The 18,198-nt window shown below is 48.7% G+C and overlaps 2 pseudogenes; one reads left to right on the top strand and one right to left on the bottom strand.

Annotated features, from left to right (window-relative positions):
• Positions 1 to 10,032: 10,032 nt before the first annotated feature.
• Positions 10,033 to 11,102, top strand: LOC105855305 (centrin-2 pseudogene; annotated as a pseudogene).
• A 420-nt stretch (positions 11,103 to 11,522) lies between these two features.
• Positions 11,523 to 14,541, bottom strand: LOC105855285 (zinc finger CCCH domain-containing protein 15-like; annotated as a pseudogene).
• Between the last annotated feature and the right edge of the window lie 3,657 nt (positions 14,542 to 18,198).

Raw genomic sequence — 18,198 nt, forward strand, 5'->3', positions numbered from 1 at the left:
CCTGCAATTCAGTTCAGATTTATGGATGTGACACATGCTCTCAAGTCTTCAGGTTCTTCCTTCTGTGGGCAGATGTGACTGTCCTCGCTGGGAACAGCTCGTCACCTGCTGGGTTCGGGCCGGAGGGAATTGAGGGCCTGGAGGAGGTGGGGAGCAGCCAAGTGAAGGGGACCGGGAGGAGTCCAGAAGCCAGGCCAGTTAGGCTGAGGAGACTTGCCAAGTGACTACCTGTGGGGATGGAAAAGAGACAGGCGCTGGGACCACGGTCTCCCAGTGCCAGTCTGCGCAGAGGTTTGAGTTCCCTGGAGTTCCGCAAATGAGAAAAACAAGCACAGAAAGCTACATTTGTTCAACCGAAAGGACGTCCTGTATTTGGCAGTCACATTCATCCCCGTTTTGGTTTTCAAAGGGCGTTTTCTTTATGAAATGATGGGGACTAAGATGGGAGTTTTGGAAATGTCTCGTGTTGGCAGCTGACACGCCAGTGCGGGTCATCCAAACAGATGTTGAAATGCTCTGGTCCACGTGAAAGATGAAAGTCTGGAAATCCCTGGTGCCCCGGTCTCATTTGTCACACAGGGCTGACGGTCCCCACCTCCCCAGGTTGCTGGGAAGGATAAATGGGAGAAGGGCAGGGCGGGGGCTTCGGAAAGGCACAGAGAGCCTTCCCTTCTCAGCCCTGACTCACTGCCATCAGGGCAGATCCCCAGGGGCTGGGCTTGGCTGGGGGACAGGTGGCCCTCACTGCTCCCCGAGATAAGCGGACGCAGTGGGAAGAAGGCTGAACCTGTCTGGGCTCCAGCCTGACTCGACTCTTTGAACCGTGTGATCTTGGACAGATTACATAACCGTGTTGAGCTGGTTTCCTCAGCGGGGCTGCTACGAGATGAACTAGATAACCGAGGCTGTGAGCTCCTGGCACAGGGCCCAGAGCTTAGTAGGAGTGCAGTTGACAATGTGGAGGGACAGGGATATTGGCTAAAAAGCTAGAGCCACTGGGAGCCTTTCACGTCAGGGAGCCAGCGATACGGGGTGGAGCTTGTGGGCCTGAGGACTGGTTTTCCAGAAAGGCTACCCCTTGCGTTAGCTGGGGGTTGTGGGTGTGGGTGGGGGGGAGACGGTTTGCCAGTCCTAGCCAAATCTTCTGGCTGCTCAGAGGATTGTGTAATCCCATCAAATCATTTCATCTCTCTGCCTCAGTTTCCTCATCTGAAAAATGGGTATAAGTATAGTGCATATCTGATAGGGTTGCTCAGTGGACTGCAAATGATAACTTGTACAAAGTGTCTGGTGCGGGGTAGGGGCCCGGTGAGCAGCAGCCTCCCCCCCATCTAGGAACTTTCCAAAGCCATCCCTCTCATGCCTCAGAAGGCCAAGCCTGTGGTGGGCTTCTGCCGTTGCACGCAGCTAAGGTACACTGGACGGCTCCTGTGTCGTGGAGCTGAGCCACGCCCGTGTGCAGCTCTCTCATTTGGCTCTTCCCAGTCCCCAGCAGCTCCCGGACAAGGTCCGAGCCAGGCCCAGCCCCGGGGAGAGCCAGCTAGCCAAGGGCGTGCGGCCTGCGTTCTGGCCCATGCGCCCTCCTGCCTCTGCCCTGCACAGCAGCCGTGAGGGAAGCCTGAGGAGGAAGTTAGTCAGAGTGAAGCTGCTCTCGCCCCACCTGTGGTCAAGGTGTGAAATGTGCACCTGGCTCTTCTCTGCCACCCCTCCCCCTGTTTTTTTCTTTCTTTCACACCTCTGGGCTGTGGTTTGGGGAGATGGGAGGCTCAAAGGTCTGAGCCTGCTGCCTACTCGGTCACAGGAAGGAGGGCCCCCACAGCTGTCTGCCTGGCTGGCCAGCCAGGGAAAAGGGCCATTTCCCCCTCCTCCCCCTCAGTCTGATGTGTACAACCTCTGCCAGCTCCTCACAGTGCCCTGGGGAGCCCCAGCCAGAGGCTCTTGGTGGTGTTCAGAGCCTACTTTGCCTTATCTGGAATGTTCCACATACAGGCTGCAGTCATGTGTTAGCTATGTGATCAAATAGTCATCAAAAAGGACAATAAGATCAGTTAGGTGGGTCATACCTGTAATCCTAGCACTCTGGGAGGCCAAGGCAGGAGGATCCCTTGAGGTCAGGAGTTTGAGACCAGCCTAAGCAAGAGCAAGACCTCATCTCTACCAAAAATAGAAAAAATTATCCAGGCGTCATGTTACACCTGTAGTCCCAGCTACTCGGGAGGCTGAGGCAGGAGGATCACTTGAGCCCAGGAGTTCGAGGCTGCGGTGAGCTAGGATGATGACATACACGCTAGCCGGGGCAACAGACTGTCTCAAAAAAAAAAAAAAAGTACAGACCTGGCGTGGTGGCTCATGCCTATAATCCTAGTACTCTGGGAGGCCGAGGTAGGAGGATCGCTCGAGGTCAGGAGTTTGAGACCAGCCTGAGCGAGAGCGAGACCCAGTCTCTACTAAAACTAGAAAGAAATTAATTGGCCAACTAAAAATATATAGAAAAAATTAGCCGGGCATGGCGGTGCATACCTGTTGTCCCAGTTACTTGGGAGGCTGAGGCAGGAGGATCGCCTGAGCCCAGGAGTTGGAGGTTGCTGTGAGCTAGGCTGATGCCAGGGCACCCTAGCCCGTGCAACAGAGTGAGACTCTGTCTCAAAAAAAAAAAAAAAATACAAAATTAAGCTGAAAATTGGGTTGATTGGTGAAATTTGCATATTGCCTTGGGATTAGACAAAAACCTTGCATGCTTGCTGTTTTGCTCATTGGGATAATGTAAAAGAATGTCCTTGTTTGTAGGAAACATTCCTCCTTTAGGAGGAAAGGGCCATCATGTCTGCAGATTAATTTCTTAGGACTTGGAAATCAAATATGCAGAGCGAGAGGGGACTCACAAAGGCTAAAGCAGGTAGGGCAACATGCCAGGGACTGGGAGAGGGGGGAGAGGGGAGTTCTTTGTACTATTCTTGCAACTTATCTGTAAGTTCAAAGTTACAGCAAAATAAAAAAGTTACCAAAGGAATGTCAGGCAGGATGGGTTGGGCGTGGGGTGCTATTCCCATCAGCTTAGAGGTGTTGTGACAAGGAGGTGGGGCCACAGCTGGCTGGGAACAAACACTCCCTGGACCTCATCCCAGGGAAGTACCACCTGTGGCCTCACTTCATGCGTCCTGGGCTTCTTCCTTTTCCCACTGTCTGGCTACCTCCAACGCTCAGCCCCGAGTTCCTCTCAGCTTCCCTGCAGCTTTTGAACCGGAGAGGGAAGCGCTCGCCAAGCCACTCGGGGCCCCTCCAGATACAGGCTGTGCTGGAGGCTGCCAGGGCGATCCCGTCCTTGGCCCAGACCAGCTGGATAGAGGGTTTTGGGCTTGTGTCGTTCAGAGGGTGTCACCTGCTGAAAGCCTGAAGTTCTTTTTTTTTTTTTTTTTTTTTGAGACAGAGTCTCACTGGGCTCAAGCGATCCTCCTGCCTCAGCCTCCCGAGTAGCTGGGACTACAGGCATGCGCCACCATGCCCGGCTAATTCTTTCTATATATTTTTAGTTGGCTAATTAATTTCTTTCTATTTTTAGTAGAGACAGGGTCTTGCTCTTGCTCAGGCTGGTTTCGAACTCCTGACCTCGAGCAATCCGCCCGCCTCGGCCTCCCAGAGTGCTAGGATGACAGGCGTGAGCCACCGCGCCCGGCCGAGCCTGAAGTTGTTTTTGCTAAACTGCAGTGGGGCTGCAAAGCCGGGTGAGGCGACCCTGCCAGCAGGGCTGGCCTCCCTGAGGAGCAGGTGGGCTGGGCTGGGTGTGGGCTGGCTTCTTGGTGGCTGCTAGGCTCCCATGAAGAGGAAAAGGAAACCATAGTGCCCACTCCAGAGGTACTCCATTGAGCAAAAGCTATTGAATGATGTCCCTCCCTGGGTCCTTCCCTTGTAAAGTATCCAGTGGTGCTTAAAGCTGCCCTCCCAACACCTGCACAAGGCCCCTTGATGGCGAGCTTGACTCTGGTCTGAACTTTATCTGCTGGACTCTCTGGCCTTCTGGAAAATTCCCCAAGCAGCCAAAACTAATTTTCTACAGGGTGTGGTGTGCAGGGCTGCCATGGCCCAGGCCTTGCCTCCTGTTACAGTCGAGCCCATATTTCTGCAACTAGGCACAAGTCGCGTCCAGGCACAGGGAGCAGTGCTGGTCCCCAGAGCCGAGCTGCCCCGTGCCAGGCGGTATGGGCACAGCGGGTAAGCACACAGGCCCTGGAGCCGCTTGTCTGGACTGGGCTCCTGGCGCTGCCATTTACTGGGCGTGTGACCTCGGACAGGTTATTTCACCTCTCTGCTTCGGTTTCTGCCTCTGGATTAAAAGCGGACGTCGAAGCGCTCAGAACTGTGTGGTACAAGGGCAGCGCTGTCCGTGCACCGTCAGCGCCCTTCCTGACTGTGGCTGCTGAGGTCTCCCCAGCACTGGACACACCCTTGGGGACAGCTTCATTTGCATTGAGGAACAACACATCTCAAACTAGAAAGTCTAAGCCTCGGCCGTGTGTGAGTTGCGGAATTGGTCAAAGCCCTGGCGCCTGAGTGCCAGCTTGAGTCCGGGCCCAAGTCCTCGTGGGTAATGAGGTGGGAGGTCCTTCCAGATGTGGTGGCTGCCGGGTGGGCTGAGAACTCGGAGCCGCAGGCCTGGTAGGGACTAGGCCTGGAAGCCTGGCCTCGCCTCTGGGCTCAGGACTTCAAAGGAGCTTGAGGAGACACCAAATTGCAAACGTGCTGTCCCCTGTCGCACCTAGAAGTGCCTCACTCACAGAAGCCCAGATTAATTGCTGACTCAGCCAAAGTGGCTGGAGATGAGGGGACAGATGGATAACGACCATCACAGTCTTTTTTTTTTTTCTTTGAGACAGGCTCTCGCTTGGTCACCTAGGCTAGCTCAGTGGTGAGATCCTAGCTCACTGCAGCCTCCAACTCCTGGCCTCCAGCGATCCTCCTGCCTCAGCCTCCTGAGAAGCTGGGACTACAGGCATGCGTCACCATGCTCAGCTAATCTTTTATTTTTTACTTTTTTTTTTTTTGTAGAGACGAGGTCTCAATATGTTGTTCAGGCTGGTCTTGAACTCCTGGGCTCAAGCGATTCTTCCTTTTCTGCCTCTTCCCAAAGTGCTGAGATTACAGGCATTAACCACCACGCCCAGCCGACAATAATCTTAATTAGTAACCCTGCCTTAGCACTTCCTATGTGCCAGGTGCCGTTTGAAGCATGTTTACACACACATATCCTCCTGAAAACTCTATGAGATATGTTCTATTTTTTTTTTTTTTGAGACAGAGTCTCACTTTGTTGTCCAGGCTAGAGTGAGTGCCGTGGCGTCAGCCTAGCTCACAGCAACCTCAAACTCCTGGGCTCAAGCGATCCTCCTGCCTCAGCCTCCCGAGTAGCTGGGACTACAGGCATGCGCCACCATGCCCGGCTAATTTTATATATATATATCAGTTGGCCAATTATTTTTTTTCTACTTATAGTAGAGACGGGGTCTCGCTCTTGCTCAGGCTGGTTTTGAACTCCTGACCTTGAGCAATCCGCCTGCCTCGGCCTCCCAAGAGCTAGGATTACAGGCATGAGCCACAGCGCCCGGCCATAGGTTCTATTTTTATTTCTCTTATTTTATTTTATTTTTGAGACAGAGTCTCACTTTGTTGTCCAGGCTAGAGTGAGTGCCGTGGCGTCAGCCTAGCTCACAGCAACCTCAAACTCCTGGTCTCAAGTGATCCTTCTGCCTCAGCCTCCCAAGTAGCTGGGACTACAGGCATGGGCCACCATGCCCGGCTAATTTTTTCTATATATATTAGTTGGCCAATTAATTTCTTTCTATTTATAGTAGAGACGGAGTCTCGCTCTTGCTCAGGCTGGTTTCGAACTCCTGACCTTGAGCAATCGGTCTGCCTTGGCCTCCCAGAGTGCTAGGATTATAGGTGTGAGCCACCGCGCCCAACTGGCCTATTTCTCTTTTAAAGATGAGGAAACAGACTCGAAGAAGTTAAGTAAGTCAAACAGCTAATAAGTGACAGAACCTGGGTTTCACTCCAAGCTGTCTGGCTTCAAAGCCCGCACTTCTAACCGGCCTGCTCCGCGGTCTCTGGGAATACATTTCATCCTGTGAACACCATTCCCGCTCCCAGCAGGATGTGAAAAGGCCATTATGTGAATTTAATAGGGGCGCAGGACGCCGAAGCTGGGCCTGGGCGGTGAGTCTGGGCACTGCTCATTATGCAAATCGCCCACCGGGTCTTGGAGCAGTGTGGGGACCAAGAGGAGACCGTGTGGGGGCTGGGGTGCAAACCAAGGCAGGGCGCCTTCCTGGACAGGGAGTGCGGCAGGCACTGCGCACTCAGGGGCCAGGACCGAGATGAACGACAAGAGGTCTAGGAGTCAGGAACTGGAGGTGGTTACCAAGGAAACACACAATGTGGTAAAGCTTCAAGCTGAGCCTGTCTGGCTCAAACAAAAACAAACAAAGAAAGCAAATGATATTTTTTCTCCTTTTCTTCTTTTCTTTCCTCCTTTTTTTTTTTTTTTTTCCTGCAGTCCAATTCACAAGAGCAAGTGATATTTTTAAAAAGTTGGGGACAAACCTTGCATGGAACTCGGATGAATTTTTAGCATACTTGCCAGTGAATAGCCGTCTTCCACATGAGTCGCTGGGGTGTTTCTGCATCGCCGCAGCTCAGAATCCAGCTAGAGAGGAGCCGGCTGGTGAGGGGCGCGGGGTGGTAGCGTGGTTGGGAGGATGGCGGTGGCGGGTAGGGAAAGCGAGCCTGGAAAAGGGGACATGGCTTGGGGGCAGGTAGGTGCCAGGAGACCAGTTAGAGGGTGGGAGGGTGTTAGCTGAAGCAGGGGGAGCAGGCAGGGGAGAAAGGAAGTGATTTAGAGCCGAACCCACAGGATCGATTGGCCACCCCAGCCTCGTCTGCCTCTAGCAGGCCTCCAGCCATCTTCGCCATGAAGATGGCACCCAGTGTGGCCCATCGGCTTGCCCCCAGCCCTCACGCCAAGTCTGGGAAGCCCTGCATAAAAGAAATCTGTTTAGCCTCTTTTTTTTTTTTTTTTTTTTTTTTTTTGTTTTTGTTTTTTTTTTGAGACAGAATCTCACTTTGTTGTCCAGGCTAGAGTGAGTGCCATGGCGTCAGCCTAGCTCACAGCAACCTCAAACTCCTGGGCTCGAGTGATCCTTCTGCCTCAGCCTCCCGAGTAGCTGGGACTACAGGTATGCGCCACCATGCCCGGCTAATTTTTTTTTATATATATATCAGTTGGCCAATTAATTTCTTTCTATTTATAGTAGAGACGGGGTCTCGCTCTTGCTCAGGCTGGTTTTGAACTCCTGACCTTGAGCAATCCGCCCGCCTCGGCCTCCCAAGAGCTAGGATTACAGGCGTGAGCCACAGCGCCCGGCCTAGCCTCTTTTTTTTTTTTTTTTTTTTTTTTTTTGAGACAGAGTCTCACTCTGTTGCCCGGGCTAGAGTGAGTGCTGTGGCGTCAGCCTAGCTCACAGCAACCTCAAACTCCTGGGCTCAAGCAATCCTCCTGCCTCAGCCTCCCGAGTAGCTGGGACTACAGGCATGCGCCACCATGCCCGGCTAATTTTTTCTATATATATTAGTTGGCCAATTAATTTCTTTCTATTTTTAGTAGAGACGGGTCTCGCTCTTGCTCAGGCTGGTTTCGAACTCCTGACCTCGAGCAATCCATCCGCCTCGGCCTCCCAGAGTGCTAGGATTACAGGCGTGAGCCACCGCGGCTGGCCATGTCTTTCTCTTATAAAGGACACTTGTGAAGGCATTTAAAGCCCACCCAGATAATTCAGGATCATCTGCTCATCTCAAACTCGTTAACTTCATTACATCTGTAAAGCCTTTTTTTTCAAATAAAAGTAACATTCACCGATTCGGGGAGTTAGGATTGAACTTTAGGAGCCGTTATCAGCCAACCACAGTGACCAACTCCTCTATTTATCACGACTCCCCTGCTCTCGCGACACAATATATTTGGAGAAATGGTGACTTGAGGAAAACGGGCGTTTAGAAAGAATGGGGTGGAGACGGGAGTCGCGCGCTGGAAGAAACAACTTGGAAATGTACGAGAATAGGCTTGCCGGCCTGCCTCGGGCTGGGAGGGCCGGCGCTGGTGATGACCAAGCTCTCCTGCTCCTGCTGATTCTTTCTGCGTGTCAAGGACCGGGACAGCACACAAAGACATGGAGAGGTAATTACGCCTAATGGAGAGTAATGACTACGCTGCGCTTCTCGTGTAATTAGGCCGGGATGGTGTCTGGGTACGGGTGGTTTTCAAGAGCTCTCCAGGTAATTGTAATGCACATCAAGAGTGGGAAGCCACTAGACAATAGTGTTGAGGCAATGAGAATTTCAAAACAGCTGTTAATGGATATTATCTTTAAGAGTAGTGACATGGTTCATAACATTGACATCAATAATTAACCCTCTTGACCTCAGCGAGAGGATGTGAAGCATGTGAGAGAGCCAGGAGCACTGGCTGCTGTCGGGGAGAAGGGTGCTCAGCAAGTGTGAGGTGCAGTGAAAGGCACAGGGGAAAAGTGTCACTAGAGCCACCGGGGTTCCACAGCCTCAGCCCCTGGATGGAGACTACAGGGCGGGGGAGGTGGGGACACAGGGAACCAGCAGAAAGCTGCCAGGAGTGGCCTGGAAGAAGAAAGAGATTTTTTTTTTTTTAAATGAAAGCCCTTGGCCTGGGCCAAGTGGTTAATGGCCTCTAGTCCCTGTTCTCCCAGAGGGTCGGGACAACCCTGCCAGGACTGCTGAGACTGGGGCTGGCTCTCTGCAAGAGAAGTTGACCTTTAGGATGGGCCAAATGCTTTCAGTGCCAAAGTAGTAAACACACATGTGACATTCAGGCTAACTGACATGAGGTCTCACAAATGATTGGCTTACACCTTTTTGAGGTTGGCACTTCCAAAAAGGAGTACTCCTTTCTTTCTGTACTGAGTCTTACCCAGGGCTTTCCTACCCACGATCTCCCTAAGCCTCCCAGCTCCCTGGGGAGGTTAGCTTCTTTATCGTGGTAAAATATACATGACATAAAACTGACCATTTTAAGCATTTTTTTTTTTGGACAGGAAATCACAGATACATTTTAGTGATAGGCAATGTATTCTCACATACAGAATATCACATTTAATCTCAAAAGTCCCGACTTAAACCATTTCAATATAGTGAAAGGATAAAATAGGATGATAGCTTTGAAGCTGTTTTTATAAACTTAAAATTGTTGATTATTTTTCAGATTATTTTGAATAATTATAAATATCAGGAAGAATACTTTGTCCATTTATGTTACTATAAAGGAATACCTGAGGCTGGGGAATTTATAAAGAAAAGAGGTTTTTTTGGCTCACTGTTCTGCTGGCTGTGCAAGAAGTCTAGTGCCAGCATCTGTTTTTTTTGTTTTTGTTTTTGTTTTTTTGAGACAGAGTCTCGCTTTGTTGCCCAGGCTAGAGTGAGTGCCGTGGCGTCAGCCTCGCTCACAGCAACCTCAAACTCCTGGGCTTGAGTGATCCTTCTGCCTCAGCCTCCCGGGTAGCTGGGACTACAGGCATGCGCCACCATGCCCGGCTAATTTTTTATATATATATATCAGTTGGCCAATTAATTTCTTTCTATTTATAGTAGAGACGGGGTCTCGCTCTTGCTCAGGCTGGTTTTGAACTCCTGACCTTGAGCAATCCGCCCGCCTCGGCCTCCCAAGAGCTAGGATTACAGGCGTGAGCCACAGCGCCCGGCCAATTTTTAGGGATTTTAATGTATGGTCTTTATTTCCAACTTTATTGGCAAAAAAGAGGAGGGAAAACTTTTAAACAGTTGAACACAGGGCATTACAGCTGATTCTGTCGGATAAAAACAGTTGGAGACGGGCGGGGTCTGGGCTTTGCGGGGTTAGCCCCACCTACTCCGGCCCCACGCCAATGGGGAGCCGCAGCAGCCAGCTGGCAGCCAATGGGGAGCCGGGCCGCGCGCGCGGGGCGGTGTGTACGTCGGTTGCCATAACAACGGCCAGCGGAGTCGGTCAGTTATGGCCTCCAACTTTAAGAAGGGTAACTTGGCTTCAACTGCTCAGCGAAAAAGGATGAATCCTAAGCCTGAGCTTACTGAAGAGCAGAAACAGGAGATCCGGGAGGCTTTCGATCTCTTCGATGCTGATGGCACTGGGACTATAGATGTTAAGGAACTTAAGGTGGCAATGAGAGCCCTGGGCTTTGAACCCAAGAAAGAAGAAATCAAGAGAATGATAAATGAAATTGATAAGGAAGGGACAGGGAAAATGAATTTTAGTGACTTTTTGACTGTGATGACTCAGAAAATGTCTGAGAAAGATACCAAAGAAGAAATCCTGAAAGCTTTCAAGCTCTTCGATGACGATAAAACTGGGAAGATATCATTCAAAAACCTGAAACGCGTGGCCAAGGAGTTGGGTGAGAACCTGACCGATGAAGAGCTGCAGGAAATGATTGACGAAGCTGATCAAGACGGAGATGGAGAGGTCAGTGAGCAAGAGTTCCTGCGCATCATGAAGACCAGCCTGTTTTAAGATCGGCATCTTGTCTACGCAAGCACGCGTGATGAGATGTAGTGCCTGCCGCTGTGAGAAATCTGACTTTTGAGAACACAAACTTTTTCCCTCACTGACCTCCCTGTATAACTTTAATAGTGACCTTGAATCTATTTTAGACTTTTGGAAGTGTTCTTTGATATTAAAGTTCCTTGTAAAGTGACCTGCTGATTACTTTAATTCTCAAAAACAAAACAAGAGCACATTAGAGTGGAGAAAAGGGTCTTAAAGCTTTGATCACCTGCCATTTTGCCTTGCATTGCTTCATTCTTGTCACATATTCCCATGTGTATGGAAACATAGAACAACTTCTTAGATAATAAGCACATGTTGTACTCATGTCACCATAAGCAGTGGTCATTCTTCAGTAGTTCCAGTTTTTAGTTGATGTCTGACTCTTATTAAATTCAGTGAACTCTTGCACTGGCATTTGGATGTGTGTTAATGCTATTTGTTTTGTCTTAAAAATAAAACCTTTCTTAGTATGAAAAAAAAAGTAATTTGATTTTAAAGGCCCATCTAATTGCCCAAAGGTACACAATACTGGATCTGCATATGCTGTTTCTTTTTATGAAGTACAGTGCTCTCGTTTTAGGCAGTCTTTTAAACATATAAATGCAAAAGAAATTAAATCACTCATGAAAAACTGTGTGAAATGAAGGGTATTTTAAATGTAAATTTATGTTGTTCTTGGTAATAACACATGCCCAATGAAACCCTAAAGCTGAGAAAGCACTTTCTCTGCCTACTTGAGCGGACAGTTACAATAATCAATCATTTTCTGCAATAACCATTATATTTTCAATTTATCATGAGCTACTCTGAACTTACTACAAGGTGTAGCTGAAGTCAGAAGAGAAGATGTAGGGAGAGGATTCCTTTTTTTTTTTTTTTTGGAGGAGGCCAAGCCCTCCAGAATCAGCATGGGAAATAAACACACTGTTCATTCTAGGCAGAAAAAAATTAATGTAGTCAATTCATGCTGAGCTCAACTCATGCTGAGCTGACTTAATTTTTTCATTGACTTGTTTGATGCCATTCTTCTAAATCAAGTGTATTTAATTCTTCTTCTATTTCATCCAAATCTTCCCCAGTAAAAAGATTTTCATCAACAAGGAAAGCATCAATGGCTCCATTTTCCTGTCCCTCGTCTTTGTTGTCCTCCCACAAATCCTTTCACCATTTTCAACCCTACTTCCAGAGGCTTCACTTAATTTGTTTTTGCAAGGCTGGTGGCAGGCCCCCTCCCCTCCCCAGATCAAAAAGAAAAGGCTCACTGAGACCAGACCTGCCAAGGACAAACTGTCAGGCCCCGCTGAGAAAGACCACACCCAGGTGTCCACCCGGATAGGAAAGTTTTGGCTCCTGGATTCCGCAAATGCCGCCAGACCCTCTTATTTCTCAATGACCACCAAAGGTCACCCCAGCTCTTCCCGCCAAAAGTCCCTAGCCCACCCCAAACAGTATAAAGGCTTGCACCCCCTCCAAATGGACATGACTTCTCAGGCCCCCCTCTCTTGGGACCCCAGAACCTCATCCATGAGTGCATAATAAAGCCATGTTGTTTGGCCCCACTCTTTCTCTGTGTCTCTTTCTTTCACCACTGGAAAACTTTACAGTTTCCATCTTTATCTGAAATATATGTGCTGAACCTTTCAAGACTGGCTACAGTAATATCTATTTCATCTACGTCTCTTGGGACATACAGGCTTAAATTTATGTCAATTATGCTCACTGGATCATGATCCTCATCACCACCTGTTCCCTGGGTGTATCAGGTATCATCTGTTTCCTCCTCCTCCTCCTCATCGACCAGTTCAGGATGAAATGCAAACACCTCTCAGCCACTGATCACTACTGCTTTCCCTGCTTTGAAGTTGGCTTTCCTTCTATCCATATCTTGTTCAAGTTTATCAATCTTTTCTTGTGCTTTCCTTTTATTCTGTGAACTAAAGATCTTAAGGCTCACCCCCACCTACTGACTGAATGGACCCCCTCTTGGCCAAAGGGATACCCTAAAACTAAATTGCCTGCCAGGAGGCGGGAGGTCAGACATGCCTCATCATGCCCCTATTCCCTTCTTGGAGACATCCTTTGTAGCCCATTAACAGGCCTAAGGCTATGCAAGACACACCTGCAGGCCCTCAATTTACACAACAAATATGTCCGGTAGTTTGTCTCAGATTAACAGCTTCTTATCTTAAAACATTCAAACCTTTTGAGAAAGCTTCATGCCTTTAACCAATTACAAGTCAAGAATTTCTAACCCCAACCTGTAACCCTTCGAGATGGCCTCCCTTTTGGGGCCACACCAATGTAGGCCTCCCACGTATTGATTTATGACTTTTTCTGTAACCCCTGTCTCCCTGGAATGTATAAAACCAAACTGTAACCCAGCCACAGCCAGTCCACTTGCTCAAGGCTTCTTGGGTGTGGCTCCGGGTCATGGTCCTCAAATTTGGCCATTCAGAATTAATCTCTTTAAAATTATTATACAGGCCCGGCTCAGTGGCTCACGCCTATAATTCTAGCACTCTGGGAGGTTGAGGTGGGAGGATGGCTTGAGATCAGGAGTTGGAGACCAGCCTGAGCAAGAGCGAGACCCTGTCTCTACTAAAACTAGAAAGAAATTAGCCAGACAACTAAAAATATATAGAAAAAAAATTAGCCGGGCATGGTGGCACCTGCCTGTGTTACAGCAAGTGTGACAGCGGGTGGTCCCAAGGACAAAGCGAGCAGCACACGGAGAGTTGGAGAATCAAAGTTTATTCGCTGGCGGGCTCAAAGGGGCCTCGCCACCAAATTCTGAGCCCCGTCTACCCGATTTTTCCCACTTTTATGAAGTTGGGGTGATCCAAGAGGTGGGGTATCAGGTGTAGGTTAGCTGATGTGTCAGGCAAAAAGTTAATATTATGTTGATGCGACAGGCAACAGATTTAGTGTCACGCTGGTGCCAGGCAATGGAGTAGTTGATAGCCAGGTAACAGGTTAGCTTTATGCAGATGTGGGTCTTCTGTGAGTGGTGGGGTCTCCTGTGCCTGATGCCAAGTAGTAGATGGGGATTTCCCTCATCACCTGTAGTCCCAGCTACTCGGGAGGCTGGGGCAGGAGGATCGCTTGAGCCCAGGAGTTGGAGGTTGCTGTGAGCTAGGCTGACTCCATGGCACTCTAGCCTGGGCAACAGAGCGAGACTCTGTCTCAAAATATATATATATATTTTACAGAGTTTGGCTTTTTTTCCCTTGACACTTCCATGCAAGAAAAGAGTCTACAGGGATTTGGGTAACATTTGGACCTAGGGCAGAATGCTATCTTTCAATTAGATCTTACAGTGAAATGTTATCTTCTTTCTCCTCTTTCTTTTTATCTTTTTTTTCAACACAAATCCAAGAAGTGCATGATAATACATGCAAATATCACCCCCTCCAGGGCATACCCCACACCAGCCATCTTGTTGTTTTCAATAGCTTCAAGGAAATGCTTGTGTAGTATTTGCGTTTTTGTTTTTTTCTTTTCCAGCCTCATCATGCTTCTTCTTCTTCTTCTTTTTTTTTTTTTTTTTTTGAGACAGAGTCTCACTCTGTTGCCCAGGCTAGAGTGCCCTGGTGTCAGCCTCGCTCACAGCAACCTCAAACTCCTGGGCTCAAGCAATCCTCCTGCCTCAGTCTCCCGAGTAGCTGGGACTACAGGCATGTGCCACCATGCCCGGCTAATTTTTTCTATATATATTAGTTGGCCAATTAATTTCTTTCTATTTTTAGTAGAGACGGAGTCTTGCTCTTGCTCAAGGCTGGTTTCGAACTCCTGACCTTGAGCAATCCTCCCACTGTGGCCTCCCAGAGTGCTAGGATTACAGGCGTGAGCCACCACACCCGGCCCTCACCATGGTTCTTGTTTACTACTTCTCCCAGCTTTTTCTCACCCCAATTATCCATAGTATTTTTTTCAAGTTCTTCATCTCTTGCATCAGTGTAAAGACTTATCTTTTCACATTTCCTCTCCAGAGTCAGGTCATCAGCAAGCTGACGCTCATCTCCTTCAGTACACTGCCCTTGCTTGAAGAAAGCACATACTGCAGATTTGGGAGCTGCACCTTTCTTTAATTTTTGAGCAACAACTACAGGTTTGAACAGCTCATTTAGTTCCTACAACTCTTTCTTCTTATCATCTTTCTTCAATTTCTTTTCAGCCTCACTCTGTGCTACCTGATGTGGATTTTGTTGATCAGATTTAACTTGATGTGTGTCAGCCTTGATAAACTTTTGTTGCTTCACTCCTTTCTTATTCTTTAAACCAAAAGTTTTGTCTTTGATAATATTCTCCTTCTTTTTCTGCTCAACCTTTTTGTTGCCCCAGGCCTGGGCCTGTTTCTTGGGGGCATTGTGGAGACTGATGACACTGGCCACAGTTAAGTGAGTCACTCATTCCACGTCATTAAATTTAGATAATTATTTTAATGTAAGCATTTTTACTTTGGTAGTCAGTATACAATTTTTAAGACTTTTGGTAAAATACACATAACTTGAAATTAACCATCTGTAAAGTTTTTCGGCAGTGAAAGAAACAGAAAGAGTGGGGCCAAACAATGTGGCTTTATTTAGTGTTCCCGGGTGAGGCTCTTGGGTCCCAAGGGGTGGGCGGTGGGAAGTCACACCCGTTTGAAGGGGGTGAGGCCTTTTATACCATTTGGGCCGGGCTAGGGACTTTTGGCAGGAAGAGCTGGGTTTTTTCCACTGTGGTCTTTGTCTGTTCTTGAGAAATGGGAGGGGCTGGTGGTACCTGCAGGTTCCAGGAGGAAGGGATGGTGGTGTCTGTAGATTCCAGGGGGAGGGCTGGTGGTGCCTGGAAGTCCTTTCTGGTCAGTGAGCCTGTTCTCTTTTTTCTCTCTAGGGAGGGGAGGGGGCCCACCACTAGCCTTACACCATCTTAATCATTTTTAAGTGCGCAATTCAGTGACATTCACACTGCCAAGTAACCATCACAGCCATCTGTCACCAGAACTCTTTCTATATTGCAAATCTGACACTGCACACATTGCACACTAACTCCCACTCATCCCTCTCCCCTGGCCTCTGGCAACCACCACTCTACTTTCTGTCTATGAATTTGACTATTCTGGCTACCTCATACAAAGTGGAATCATACTATATCTGTTCTTTCGCGACTGGCTTCTTTCACTTAGCATTGTGCCCTCAAGATTCATCCATGTTGTAGCATGTGGCAGAATGTCCTTCCTTTTTAAGGCTGAATAATGTTCCCTTGTATGGCTATGCCACATTTTGTTGATCCATTCATCCATTAGTTGACATTTGGGCTGTTCCCACCTTTCGGCTATCGTGAATAATGCTGCTATGAATAGGGGTTATTATTCTGCAGGACAGGGAAGTGAGACTCAGAAAGGGTCACACAGCAAATAGACAGCAGGACCAGGACTCAAATGCTAGCTTGACAGAAATCCTATTCCATCACCGGGCAAGGTGGCCTCCAAAGAACAGAGACATTGCCCTGCTTTGCACCCTTCCACCTCTGACAACCTTGCAGGCCTGCAAGCTGGCTGTCCGCATTCCCAGGGAGCTTGCAACAGGCCGTGTATGTAAAATATAAAGACCCTTAGGAAGAAATCCTCCCCTCCATCCTGCACAAGCCCCTGGGGCCAGATGGCTGGGCTTCTCAGCTTGAATGACATTTGTGCCAGTTTCTGACCAAAGGAAGAACCAAAAGGAAAATGTTGGGGTCTATCTCTACCCCTTGTCTGTGTCCCACCTCCTAGGGCTCCCTGACCCCTAGGATATAGGATCCTGATAGGGCATGTTTATTCTTGAACTGATCAGGGAAACCCCCATCTATTACTTGGCATGTCAGGCACGGGAGAACCCCCCTCACAGAAGACCCACATCTGCATAAAACTAACCTGTTTCCTGGCTCACCAACTAGTCTATTGCCTGGCACCAGCGTACACTAAATTGATTGCCTGGCACATCAACTAACCTACACCTGGTACCCCACCTCTTGGACCACCCCAACTTAATAAAAGTGGGGAAAACCCGGGTAGACGGGGCTCAGAATTTGGTGGCAAGGCCCCTCTGAGCCCACCAGAAAATAAACTTTGATTCTCCGACTGTCCGTGTGCCGCTCGGGTTGTCCTCGGGACCACCCGATGGAACACCTGCTATAACAGAAGTACTGTGTTTCCCCGAAAATAAGACAGGGTCTTCTATTTATTTTTCCTCAAGAAGACACCCTAGGGCTTATTTTCAGGAAATGTGTTATGTTTTCTAAGTATGGTACAACAATCTACATTTATTCAAATAGAGTTAAGTCGTCTTCTTCTGGAACATCATCATAACTCTCCAAACCCCGAATTCCATCCTGAATTTCTTGCGACTCTATTTCCTTTAGAACCACTGGCCCCAATCTCTCCTGTCGAGCACTAGAGCTCTCATGGGGCAGATTTGTGCAGATGCGCTGCGTGGTCACGCCTGTCACTAGAGCCCCCAGGAGGAGGAGGAGGAAGGGGAAAGAGACAGGCAAGTTCCTGCTTGGAATTTTCTGTCCATGCTAGATCTGACAAGTGGGCTTCCTGCAAGCTGCATGGCCCTCACTTCCTTCATCCCTCCCTGCTACTACCAGCATGTATGTAGAAAGCAAGTACCTCTCCAATGCTTTGCATTCCAGTTTTGAAAACTCCTTTGCATCTAAATGGGTGAGAAAAGTCCTGAGGGTAATCCTACCTTCCTTGCCTGCCTCTAAGGACTACCAGCCCATACAACAACCATAAAAGGGAATCAGGCTGGGTGCGGTGGCTCATGCCTCTAATCCTAGCACTTTGGGAGGCCATGGAAGGAGGATCGCTTGAGGCCAGGAGTTTGAGGCCAGCCTGAGGAACATAGTGAGGCCCTGTTTCTACAAAAAAGAAAAGAGAAGAGAAGAGAAGAGAAGAAAAGAAAAGAAAAGAAAAGAAAAGAAAAGAAAAGAAAAGAAAAGAAAAGAAAAGAAAAGCAAAGCAAAAGAAAAATCAGCGGGGCACGGTGTCCCATGCCTGTAGTCCCAGCTACTTGGGAGGCTGAGGCAGGAGGATCACTTGAGCCCAGGAGATTGAGGTTGCTGTGAGCTAGGCTGATGCCACGGCACTCTAGCCTGGGCAACAGAGCCAGACTCTGTCTCAAAAAAAGGCCAAAAAACAAAACCAAAAAAGATTGTGTTTCATCTGGGGGTTCTAGGGAAGGGTCTGTTTCCTTGCCTTTTCCAGCTTCCGAAAGCCACCCACATTCCTTGGCCCACAGCCCCTTCCTCCATCTTCGAACCTGGTGTCGACGCTGCCATCTCTCTGCTTCGTTGACTCTGCCTCGCACTTTGCTTATAAGGACGCTGTGACTACATTGGGCCTACCTGGATCATCCAGGACAATGTCCCCATTGCAAAGTCAACTGATTGGCAACCTTAATTCTACCTGCAACCTTAATTTCCCTTTGACATGTAGTATAACATATCCACAGGGGCCGGGTTAGGAGGTGGACATCTTTGGTGGTGGTAGAATTATTCTGCCTACCACCCAGGCCTAGGAAGAAAAGGGTCTACATCCTAGGAGGAAA

This window comes from Microcebus murinus, chromosome X, assembly GCF_040939455.1.
Source record: "Microcebus murinus isolate Inina chromosome X, M.murinus_Inina_mat1.0, whole genome shotgun sequence".
NCBI lineage: Eukaryota > Metazoa > Chordata > Mammalia > Primates > Cheirogaleidae > Microcebus > Microcebus murinus.